Below are 13,765 nucleotides of genomic sequence, written 5' to 3'. Positions count from 1 at the left end.
CTTGTAATGAGGTCAGCCATTGGACTTGTTGCAACTGATATCATTATAGCAATGAGGAGGCATTATACGATGGCCTGATTTTTTACAGGATTCATTTTTTTCTTTAACTCTTTAACAGTCAGATATGTATTCTATAGCATTATAAAATAATTGTTGTTAATGACCAGAAGAACGGGCACAAGCTCCACTGAATTACTGTTTCTTAAGTTCTTGTTAAGGATGCATGGAAAAACTCCATGGCAGTGGAACATGCGACAATTTGATGGAGACAACCTTCCACTCAAACTCTGTGTTTTATCTGCTGTTGGAGCTTCTTCCCAGAAAGAAACTCCACTCCCTTCCACAATGAGACAAACTGTCAGCAATCTGCTGACAGTTTGTGAAGGGGAATATTTGACTCATGTAGGAGTTGTGGTGCTCAAGGAAACATGAGCAGACCTGCAGGACTGACCTGAATCTGAAAGAATCTCAAGTAGTTCTCGATCTCACTTGAAACTTGTTGATTCATTGTGGGTTCTGGGAAAAGAACCTGCTCCACTGGAACAGTATTCATTGGTTTCATGTGCTCTGCAAACAAATGTTATGATTGGTTAGGCATTAAAAAGAAATAAAAATTTGGGAACCTCAGATATGGGCACAGATTAAAGGAGATTTAGATAGCGTACATTTTACATAAGGCTTCACTAAATAAATAGTCATTTTCCAAGGGGAAATCTAAGGTATTTTCCCTTTTTTGTTGGAATGTTTTAAGTACTGAATATGCAAATGACAACCACCTCTGTTATTACCTCTGTGACTCACCTGGATGCACTGCAACTGAACTGAACTGCGTTACCTTTTTCCTAATACTATCCATAGATCAACTATTCATAGATCAGTAATTAAGAATAATATTAGTGATAATATTAATAATAATAAATAAGAAGTTCTGGTTGTTCCTCCAGCCTGTGCCTATGAGTGAACACTTACTAGGGTTTGTAAGATAGAGGTATTTCGGTTTAAAAATATCATTTGGGATTATGAATCCAAAGTGGCCACAAGTCTGAGAAGATGGAAATACCTACAGGATAAGGAGAGAAAAAATTAATGAGAAAAAAGGTAGCTTACTGGGACCTTAAATATTCATACCACAGTTAAAAACAACTGGAGTAAGCCTGAAAAGAAAAACAAACTGGGGGACTTAAAATGCCACAGAGAGGAGATGATTTCTTGATGAAGAGTCAATTCATTGACTTCAATCGGCGAAGAAGATTTCAGACTTGAGCTGGCTTTCTTGAGGCTTCAGTTCCCTTGTCAATACTCATATGAAGACATAGAAAGGAAATTCAAACTAATATGTGATATTTCTTCCTCTTACCCCCCTCCATTCCTCAAATTGTGCAGCTTAAATCAACTTGAGCAAAGACATTTAAAGCACGTTTACCTTTCCTGAATAAGTTCACTATCCCCCGTGTGCCCATTATACTTTTAAAAGAACTATTAGAAGATGTCTCACTAGTTGGAAATAAAGAAAAGGCCCCATTTCCTTGCACTCAGAGGACTGAGTCACCAGTTCAGAACCCTTTCCTTTCACTGGTGCACTGAGTGATTATGTGCCTCAGTTTCCCCTCCATGAGTATGATACTACTGACCTCTGCAGAGAGCTGTAAGCTTTCTGTGAACCTCTGTATCAAGTGTGAAGCCACAGCATTATTAAAGATATTTTATACAGGGGCAGCTGAGTGACGTCCTATAAATTGTCATTTCTCTCCAAACGGATCACAATATAATATTTCCCCCAGAAATACATTTATTATTTAACACTTTTCAGTGAAAGGTTTCTTTTACATTGCAAATGCTCAGAGTTCTTTCATAGGTCTTAGACTATTGACCCTTTACCTTAAAACATGCTATTAATGCTTAACGCTGTTATTAGTATTCAGGGAAGTAATGATTGGTACTAAAATGGAAATGTGCAGTAAAAACACCTTCTATTTTGTAAAATAATTATGTAGCCTAATAATTATTTCATACGATTCTTTTTGATTGATAGGGAAAGGGCACCAAGAAGTTTGGAATCATGATTCCTTAAGGTCTACATTCAAATTGCAGCCACCAACACCATTGTCTCCGACAGCTACATTCTCCAAGAACGGCAACAGGATGATCCCCAGTTCTGTTTGGATGAGGGTTACATCAGATAAGGGATACTTAATTAGCTTTTTTTTTGTTTGAATGGCAAGAAATTGTATTTCTATAAAGGGCAGCTCCACGTTCTTGCAATTTCCAAGTCACTGGTACCCTGGAGGTCAAATATAGTTCAAGTCTGCAGTGAAGTGAGACTACCTCCTTCCACTCTGCTGTCATCCCACCTGACCCTAACCTGGTAAAAGCATCCCTAGTGATGCCAAAGAGGCCTCTCCTTTCTCTGTCTACCAGCTACACTGGTCTTTCACATTTAAGGCTGCCAGATAAATGTCAAACCGCAATGTTCTTGTGATGTTTAATGGGAACCAGGCTGAGAGTGCTTGAACTTGTTTCACTTTAGAGAAGTTTTTGTCACTTTGACTTAGGTGGAAAAACAAGTTTTAGATCAATAATGTCCATAAATGAAGTGCTGGGTTTTCTTAGCTGATTTGCTGCTTGCTAAAAAAAAATAATTGAAAATCTACCTGGGTGCTTGTGGCTGTGTGTAGTACAGAAATAGCTGCAAGATTACAGTTCCATGTTTTACAGAGTTGGTTAGTTCTATCTCTATTCTTTTTTTGAGTGCATAATATTAGCAATTTTTATAGTTGCTTTTCTCACAGATTTTCAGATTCAGACAGCTATAGCTGGGTGTCTGTTTGCGTGTATAACTATTTTAAACTATTTTACTGGGCCTGTTTTGTTGCCAATTTTTCCTTCAAATGCTGTATCAAAATTTCAAATAAAAAATTTAACCCGGGCTTACTATTCATGATACTACAGCAATGGATTGGAAACAAAATGAAAATTACAGCTGTAAATAAGGATTATACATGTACACAGATAAATTAATGGTTTGTATAATTAAATAATCTTAAACAAATAACATGAATTTGGAAGTACTGAGAATTCTATCCCATTATAATGCTGATGCAGACAAGGACTTCTAAGCTTTTTCTCCTCTACATTCACCAGCAGAGATTCCTAAAGAGGAGCCAACATCCAGCAACCACAAGATTCCTGCCCATCACTCAGCTAACCTGGGAGCCATTCAGATATTAAAGTGATAACTGCCACAATAAAACTTCAAGGCCTTTTTAAGAGTTGTTAGAGGAAGAAAGGAGGCTCTCCTGCCAATTCCACTGCAGCTTCTCAGCCATGAATGCTCTGAGTGGAGCACAACTGCTCTCCTGGATCCCCATTTCAGCTCTTACACGACTACCGAAAGACATCAGCAGTGCCAATAAAAGCAGTAAAACACCAGCAGGATCAGCAGTAGGAGCAACAGCTGGCCAGATACAAGAAAGGAAATAAAATGTACCATCTGAGGGTAATCAAGGGATTAGTTATGATTCATGAGTCACAACTTCTTTCTGGACAGACTCCTGCTTTGATCTAGCTACATATGGCCCTTTGCTCTGGCTCTGTGTCGAAACAGCAAAAAGAGAAACACAGGAAGTGTTAAATGGAAGCAGTAAGTGTGAGATATTCAGAGATATTTATATATTCACTACTTTGGGACAATTAGCTGGATTCAAAGTTATGTGGTTTACTACATAATTAAAATTCAGATAAGTTTTTACTTCTGTGAAAGAGATTACAATATTAATAAAGAATCACCTACTGAGGACATTACCAATGATGTTAGGAAGTGTGAGGATAAAATCCCTGATTCCCATCTAGGGATAAAGGAAATTTCAAATGTTCTACAAATATTTTGTCAAATTTCTCTTAACAATATTGCAGAAAGCAATGAAGTATTGAAAGTATCACCTTGTTTCAAATTTGAATTTTTCTGTTTTAACTTGGATTAGCTCTAATCATCTTGAGGTTTAAGCTACAGGAAAACATTTCTGTCAGTTAGAAATGTCTTGCAGACCAGGAGTGAATAAGCTTCTAGGCTTCTATCAGAAAAGTTAAGTAAACTCTCCAAGTTTCTCAACAAGGAAAGTATTTTCAGGATCTCAAATAATTTGTCTCTCTTCTCAGAATCCTCTTAAATGTTTTTGTTGTGTTACGGTATTTAAGTGACCTTACTCTTTTTCAATGTTCCCTTTCTTGTACATCTAAGAATATAATTTAGACACAGATGATTTTAAATCTGATTTTTAGGGACTACACTGACTTTTGGATCACACTGTTCTTTGGACTACACCAATTTTTGTAAGGAAGCAATTCAGCATCAAATCACGCACACAATTTTAATTCTTTCAGAGCAATTGCTTTTATCTGTTAAGAGCTGACATAAATTCTAAAATCCTTAATAACATAATAAGTCAGTTCTGATAGTGTTATGTTTTTGGTTGAATCTGGAACTAGTTCACAAATTACAGTCTTTTTTCACACATTAGAACTCCTCCAGGTTATACAACGATGCAAACGTATACTCCAATAATAACAGTATAGACATGGTTTCATATATGCCAAAAATATAGAGATCCTGTATATAGAGGACCTATATTTAGCTTCTACTTCCATCACCCTGTGAATGTAGTGCCAGAGGGAATAATTAAGGGGCAAGACTGGTTGACCTAGACAGTGGCTGACCCGCCCGACAGGCTTTCAGGCTGAATTCTCTGGTCTGCTAAAGAAGAAAGCCTCACAAAGTGTCTTTAAAGCAGCCATGGAAGACAAGAAGAGGGCTCCCTAGTGACTCTGTGATGATGTAAGTCTGTCAGAGATGGCTCAGCTATTTGCCATCACAAGGCATTTCCTGCCCTCAGCATAAGAGGACAGTCATAAAGTCATATATGGAAGGCAGAGTGGGAACTGGATGTGGTGAACTTCACTACCTTAGATCCTTTGTCAGCACAAGTAGGCTTCCCCTTTGTAACCAAAACCATGTGAACCTGAATCTCCAGACCCCTGTGGTTTCCCACTTTGTTCTGTGGCTTTGACACGCCAGGAAAATGTGGCTTGATGGTGGTCTTATCCAAACAAGAACTCCATCTCCAGCAACAACCTGTCAGACTTCTATGAAATCTGAGTTAAGCATTACCAACCTGTTTTCAAAATGGTCACCTGCTACAACCCACTCCAAACGAGAGGACTTCCACCAGCAAAACCTGTTTGGTGTCTCCAACTCATCTGCTCCTGAGTCTCTGTGCTGAAGCTGTGACAAAAACACTGCACAGGGGTAGCACTGGGGTTTGACCATAAGGATTGTGTGGAGACTCATTATTTCACACTACCACTACTACAGACAAGTCATCAAACTTCAGTTTACTGATAGAAACAGTCTGAAGGGAATCTCCAAATCTACTCAAGAGATGAAAGTCCCTGTGTCAATTCATTGGTCAACTTTGGTTTATCATTAGTAATACGGTAAGTTTGCAGGAAAGATATTCCTTACTCGATCCAGCTGGAGCTTTTCAAGATGAGACATTAAAAAGCACATAAACTCACTCCTTCCAATTAGGTACAAATGTCTTTTTCTCCTCTCTTCCTCAGAAACCATAGGACTTGCACTGGATGTGGCTAAAATGGCATATTTTAGCCAGCTACCTGACAACTTTTCTGATCACAGAACTAACAGATTCAATTTATCAATTTCAGTCATGAGTTAAGCCCAGTTATGCCCCCTAAAAAGGCTTTACAACACTCCTTTCCCAGAATATACCATACTCTTTACAGGGCAACTTTTTCCTGGACTTCTTAGCAATTCCCAGTTCAGGGAAGAATGTAGGTCATGAGGCAGAAGTCAGTCTGATCTGAAAAATATCCCAAAAGCCAGAATTTCCACATGCCCAGTTGCCTTGCAATGAAAATTGAGTCTTCAAAGCTTTCCAAGCCGACAATCTCCAAATGACATTCAAGAAAATGCATTAGATTTCAGGCATTAATGGTACAAAAACATTTTCCCATTCTCACCATATTTTTTATGATTTCCCTTACTGTATCCTAAGTGTTTGGAGGTTTTCTCCCAGTTCAAAGGTACATGGCTTATACAGTCCAACTTTCTCTAGAGAAGGCTATCATATTTCAAAGGCACAGTTTTGAAGGCTGCTTAAAAGCCTGTTAAGGAAACTACCTGCCAAATTCTGCCTTATGACTAAAGCTGAATTCCAACATATATTCACTCACGATTCCCGTAGAGCCAATGACACTTCTGGTTCCTGATCATCAAGTTCCAGTCCTTTGACATTGCAATTATTTTTTCCAGTAGGTTTTTTTAAAGGCCATTTTGAAATAAAGGATGAGGTTCAAAAGGAAATGTTAATGCTTTTCTTTCTTCACTGTCTGATCAGAGTGGCTGGGAAGAAGGAACTGGTGTACAGTTTTGTTCCTGTTAATTTTGTTAATAGTCCTGTTCTGCAACTTGTCTGGATGCTTTGAGACTAGTGCTGGTCCTTTCTCCTTTTTTCCCACTGACATGCTCTTGCCAGGGATATCATTATGACATTCTGTAGTAACAAGCATTCTTCTGTTCAAATTTATATCAATTAGTTTGGGACAGTAATTCAATCGGACGGCCCACTGGATTTTGAAAGACTTGCAACCATGTCAAAGTGGCGACCTTTTTCCTCCACTCTCAGCCAAAAGCCATTTTTTAACAAGGAGCTCTTGAAAAGAAATGCCACTTTGATAATTAGTTATTGATCACGGACAATGCGGTGACGAATACCATCGGATTAGCCAGACGCCAGTGGGTCGCGACACGAGGGTTTCCTTATCGCAATAATCTATGGAAAGAAATATAGAATAAAGGTCATTAAGGCTTCTGTTTTGGGAACATAACCCAGATAGCTTAACTTCCATGGTAAAAATAAAAATGCCAGTTCTGGATGCACTTAGTTTTGTCGTGAACACGTTAAAGAAACTTCTGGCTAGGCAAAATTTGTGAAGTTATGTGCTTTAAGCAACTACATTTAAAATTATTTTGATAAATTAACCCTGCTGTGGCCAGCAGTGTTACCTCACTAAAACACCATTATCTTCCCTACATTAAAATGTCCATTAGAAACTATTTTGGATCTGTGCATAAAAACACTGTAACAATTATAGACTTAAAATATAATGGACTTTTCTTTCATCTAATTTAGAAAGCATTTCAGGGCCTGCCTGAAATTGCTTCATGTAAGTTATTTAATAGAGAAAAAATGGCAAGGAACAATTTTATTGCACTTAAAGAGCAGAAAGGAGGAAGGAATCCATTAGTTTTAGGGTTTCTTTCCAGAATATTAATGAAACATAGCTTTACAGAAATGTGCAAGACTATACAACCACCTGTGCTATAATTTTGTCTGACTTGAGAGACTTTTAGATTAGTACTGAAGTAATACAATTGTTTTTGAGGTATGTAGGATAATGTCAGAGTACCGTTGTAACTGAACTCTTATAATACCATAGGTAATACCCACACGACTGGACTATCTAATACTTCACATTAATAAATATATTAATTATAGGTCATAATTTCAAATTCAATACAGGTCTTTGCTCCTTCATAGACTTATCTAGAATAGATATAATTTCAGTGTGACAATGAGATAAGGAAAAAACATTATAGAACAAAAAAAAGTCCAGAACTATAGACTTAAATAATGTCACACAGGATATCAGAAATCTGCAAGTTTAAAAGTCAAACTCATATTACTTTGTTTCTCATCATATAAAATTATTTTCTTATAAACTGATAATTAATGGCATTTTAAACAGTGTGACTAATCTAATGCTAGTCAACACTGCCCAAATTGAAGAGATATTAAATCCGCTTACCATTGCATAATTCCTGTCTGTTTCAGCACACAGCACTATAAAACAGACACCAAGACAAGAAGAATCTCTCAACCCTAAAAGTTTTTTCATATAGAATTGAATTCATATTGATGGGGAAGCACAACTTACCCATTTCCTAGGTAAAAGGCATCCATTCTTTCCAGAGAAAAAGAACTTCATTTAGAGTTTTATTTTTTAGCCTGATGAACCTATCATGAATACATTATTAATTTCTTCTTATATCCAATATTATTTTGTAAAGTTCATCATTAATTCAATGACATTTTATTGTTGTATTTAAATTCCTATTATTTTAATTTATGACAAATTAGCTTTTCAAAGAGCTTCCAGACATTAATTTCTATACCACAGTGTGTATGAAAACATTCTATAACTGTGTGCAAGGTAACAATTAGAGCAGTTACTCATTAGCTTCATAAAGGTAATCTGTTCTAACTTCCGTGGTCTAAAGGTTATTTCAGTTTACTGCATGAAATAGTCAGGAGGAAACTACAATTTCTGTACAGTGTGCCCACAACACAGGTAACATGATACAGAAGTTAGAATTCTCTTATGGATAATTCTGCAAGTGGGATGTTTGTGACCCTTTTCTGATATTATCTGGTCATGGAGACTTTGGCAACATAACTCACCTTAAAAAGGCTTTGGGTTTCTGCCTACTGTGAACCGTTATTTTATGGGTCAGATTAAGAGCATTAAAGGAATAATTCTAACACTGTTCCAAGCTGCTAAGAGGGAAACCTGAAGCACTCCGACAGACAGCATGCAGGTGGTTTCTGGTGGTTCCAGTCTTCTTTTTGTAAGCAGGAAAGACCTCTTTACCTCTTTCAGTGACAGTATGATACAGATGAACACATTAGTACCTCTTATTTAACCACTACAGCTTATGCCTAAATGTGTTCACTGCATAATATGAAGAAGATCCAAAGATCCAAGATGCACGTGCAGAATCCCTTGTGGACACAGAACAAGGATAAACTATTCCAGTGCAGTGTACCTATCTAGGTACACTGTAATCTTTCTCTGCTTTTTAGTATCTGGACCCTGGATAGTTCAGAAACATTTCCTTCCATGATATGCAGACAGGGACATTTCTATGAGGAAAGATCACAGACATATGGGACATCTCTCCTTTCTGAGCCACTAGCCACAAGGTCTGAAAATCTTCTGAAAAGGATAATGTTATTAATACAGATATGATCATCATTCAGGAAAGCAGATGATAAATCTCTCTAGCTGTGTCTACACCTTGCAATCTCACCTCTGTGCATCATAAGGCAATGGAAATACTGTCTGCCAGACACTTGTTTGTGTAGATACCATGGCAATGGGTGTGTGATAAGATACGGATTATTTTTACAAGGCAATAATTCTTACTTACTTCTTTTTATCAGGGTGTTTGGAGGACTAATCAGTTAATGTTTTCTCAAATCTGTGAAAGGCCATATAAGTAGCAAGCATTATTAGTAGCACCTTATTATGATATTGACTTTGCCACATCCAACTGCAGTACTTTCCCCTACTTAGGTGTAAGATTACCATGGAGTGTTTATATTCCCATAATGTGTTTCCTTTTGAAGGTGAGCTGAACAGCTTATTGTTACATGTGACCCACAATATAATTTATTTACATGAGCCAGGAGACTCTAGAAATATATTCCAGGGACCTTTCCAGTCAGACTTAATGCTTTTACACTCTCAGTTTGTCCTGAGCAGCATTTGTTGACGTGCATTTCCGAAAACCTGCTTGGCCAATCCACACAGCCCTCCAGGGCCCTGTGTTTTGCTGCACCAGTAGGCATGCTGTCATTACTCTGCCACTGAAACACAGCTGACTGAAAAGCTGCTACTCCACTGCTGAATTCACCACGTTTGGAAGTGCCTTGTCCTGAGAGCAAAGGCTGGACAACTGTACAAAGTCTGCAGTCCAGATCAACACTTAAACCAAGAGCCAGCCCTCTCCTCAAAAAAACCCACAAAGCCACCTGATCTGTCAAGTTTGCTCTTAGTATCCATATTCCAGGCTGACAGATATTTACTTTCCTCCCCCCAGCCCTTACATCTGGATCAATGGGGACAGGCTTTCCACCCCTCAGAAGATTCACTTACATTAAGTGGCGAGGTGGAAGCAGTGAATGAACAATAGATGGCTGTCAGGCTCGACAGCAGGGCATGGATGTATGAGCGTGGAGCTGACAGCAAGGGCCTCAGAGGGTAAACTGCTTTGCTGGAACTAATTAAACAGATGAAATTATTACATGAATATGCAGATGTTGTTTACATTTTACCATATGGTATTATTTCAGGTAATAACTCGCAGGAGGATCCCTTCCTCTCATCAAGAGGAAATGAGTTGAAAAGGAGGCTCCACGTGTCACCTTTCAGTTGCTAGGCAGACATTGATATGGCAGGCTTCTCTCTGAGTCCTGGGGAAACTCTGCTCCTTGTAGCTATGTGACACCAGAGAGGATTTGCATTCCTCCTACTATGTCATGTTGGAAGAGATTCTCTTTTATTAAGCTTAAGTGCAAAATTTTTACCATTACCCAAAGAAGGCAAGCACTTTTCCAAATGTTGATTCCTAATGCATACTTTATGGCTGAGATGCTGCCAATCCAAAGGCCAGAAGTAAGAACAGACAGGTCTGTCCCAATCTGGGGAGGCTGGAAGGACATTTCTGCACTGGCTGAGAGGCTATGCTGGTCAGTATTTACTGCCCTGCCAGCCTGAAGAGTGGATACAGAGGTGCTCCTGTTCAGAAAGTTTACATTCATCACACTGAAAAGGCTGCTCTTTAGAACTACAGAGACACAGGACTACCAATGGTACAAAAATTTACTAATTTACTAATGATTTAGGGTGGGTGGTCAGCTAGAATCTGACACAACAAATCTGCTGTACAACCTAGGCAACACTGAAACCTTTTGAGAAAGTGTTAACCATGGAAGCAGGACAGTCAGGGACCATAGGCAACCTCGGGCTGCTTCGGGAGCTCCTTGCTACTAGATACATTCAGGAAGGACAACTGCAGAAATGCAGCCATGCTCACACTGTCTGCGCCCAGTCTCTAACGAAAAACACCCATAAATCTTGAACAAATAAATACAATTGTCAAACAAGTCTAACAACCCTACTCATTAACTGATCGAATGCTTCTACTTAAAGACAAACATGCAACTGTCCTGTCCTTTTACTACTATTCAAAATTCCAATCCTAAACCAATTCAATATTAATGGAAGTGATAGCTCTTTTGGGCTGATTCAGCATCTCATTTCTACAATGACCATTTTTATACTCTCCAAGGGATAAATGGCACCACCTTTTTCATCATATGCACAAAACATCTTTATATTACTCTCTTTTATTGCTTCTTCTAAATGTTCCTGGCTGATATGTAGGCTGACCATATTGATCTTTCCCCAAAGACTCAAGTACCAGATATGTTTCTGCAGCTCATTGATAGGGGATAATGCCAAGTTACATCACCATTGCACTGACAGATTGGTTGCACATTGCCACTGATACATTTGGCTTTCAAATATCTTTCTTAGGTACATCATTTTAATAGATCACTAGGGTCACCAGTGACCCATATCATTTAAGATGCAAAGACATGATGTCAGTGGTGCAAAATGTGGTTTTGGTCAAACTATCATACTGTGTTTTTGAAAGAGAAAAATGTTTTCTCTTTACCACTCTTTCCCCCATTAAAAAAAAAAAAATCCAACTGAATAGCCAGTATAAGTTCCTTTGGCCATTCTGAGTGCATGGAGAAGAGAAGAAAAGCCACCAGGTCTCCATGACTTAGAGGTAACTTTGTAGAGAGCCAGTGCTCTAAGTTCAGAAAGGATTTCTCTGACTTACTCTTCTGACATAAACATTTAGAAGTGTAACATATATATCAAAACAAACCAGAACAGTTCATTTTATGTACACTCCCTTTGGAGAGGAGGTGAGAAAACAAACACAGAACAGATGTTAGTCATGCTTAATGTACTACTGGAGGGTACTTGGATAGTAAGGTGATGAATATGGTAAAAGAAATGAGTATTCTCTCCTGCAGCTGCTGTTCCTGACAAAACAGCAATGAGAAGTGCTTCATTCCTCTGCTCATCAATGTACCACCTAACAACAAAACACTGAAGAAAAACACTCTGGATTTTCCTCAGCAAACCAGCACACACAGCAAATATTGCTAACAATTACTGACTGATATCCACCTTTCCATCCTCGTGTGGTACTGTCCAAAGTTAGCTTTGATCACACAAAAATCCACATGCTTCTTCAATAAAATAAATCATGTTAGGAGAAGTTTCTGTAAATTCCTGAAGATTATTTTGTCAAAGTCTTTGTCTTTCTTGTTTTATTCATACATCACATATTAAACTACACAAAGAAATTTTGTTTCAGAAAACTATTAATTTTTCACTAGAAATGAGTCCTCTGGGTCACAGGGCAAGCCACAGGTTCTGCTGGGCACACAGGGGGTTCATTTATCTCATCCCTGCCCAAGACCTGCCACTGCACTTTTTTGTCTAACCACAACCACATCTTTCCTGCTGCAAAAACATTGGATTGTGGAGCAGTTTTGATCTCTCCTTATGAAACTTTCTGTCTGCCCACAACATGCACCGGTCCTACTGGAAAAAAAAAGCCTGGGGAGAAAAGCAACATTACTTGAAATAAATTCAAGTACTTCAGTAGGAGGATAAGAGAAGAACTTGCTGCGAGTGATCAGAGGTGTGGACAAGGGAACAAATGAAACAAGAGAGGAGCTGAGAACGTCCTGGTGTTGGCATCCAGGGAGGTGGAGAGTGGCTGCTCACAGATCACTGAGCAGGCACTGCCTAAGGCTGTTACTGCTGAGCAGAAATCATGATGCAGCTATTATTAATAACAGTATCATAGCGCTCAGAGGTCTTTCAATGGTGTTAGAAGCAGCAAATGAGACATAGATGAGGCCTGGAGAATGAGGTCCTGCTTTATGGGTCCCACCTTTTCCCATTTACCTCTGTGACAGAGTATTTGTCCAAGTCTGCACTACTTCAGATCCTGATCTGTTCTATCATCTGAACACAGACTATGTAAGTAATGTGTAAATGCAAGAATAAACATATCTGTCTGATGTCCCTAGAATTCACCTCTCCTCTCTTCCCCCCCTCCCCTTTTTTCTTTCGCCTTTCTTTCTATTTCCTTCCATTTAGTACAACAATGGGTCACTACTGCTCACTCAGTGGACATCTTTTCCCTGCTCACTAACATGTCTCAAATTCTCCATCTCTGTCTTGTGGCTGTCACATTGCTCCTTTATTGTTATTGTACTGCTTTCCCCAGCTCACTGTCTGGGTGTTGTGAACTCATGTGGACACAACTGTGCTTTCTTCATGTTTGGAAAATATCCAGCACATTAATGTCACTGAAAAAATAAAAAGTAGGTAAACTTTGTTTTCATTTCTCTTTACTCGTCTTTTGTTCTTCCTCCAAGAAACCAACTCCACTTGGCAGGCACTCCCTGTGTAAGATAAGTTACTAACACTGTAAGACATACAATTAAAAGTAGTGTGTTCATCAAACACACATAATTCATCATGCAGATTGAGCTAAACTATGGTTTCTTACCTCCACTAGAAAGTCCCAGTCAGCAAAGGGCAGCAGAACATTCATTCATTTTCCTCATAGCAGGTTCTGTTTCAGAGTTTTATACTTTACTACTTTGCCACCTGAGGTTTAAACTTTCTCTAGTGCATACAAAATGAAATAAATCAAGCCATAGCAAAGATCTGACCCAAAGTCTCCTGGATGAAGGCCCAAACCTAAGAGATTAAATAATTCAGAATACTTTTCATTCAAAATAAAAGA

The sequence above is a fragment of the Ammospiza caudacuta genome, chromosome 10 (assembly GCF_027887145.1).
Source record: "Ammospiza caudacuta isolate bAmmCau1 chromosome 10, bAmmCau1.pri, whole genome shotgun sequence".
NCBI classification, from domain to species: Eukaryota; Metazoa; Chordata; class Aves; order Passeriformes; family Passerellidae; genus Ammospiza; species Ammospiza caudacuta.
The sequence above is the reverse complement of the archived record's forward strand: the minus strand, read 5'-3'. Positions refer to the sequence as shown.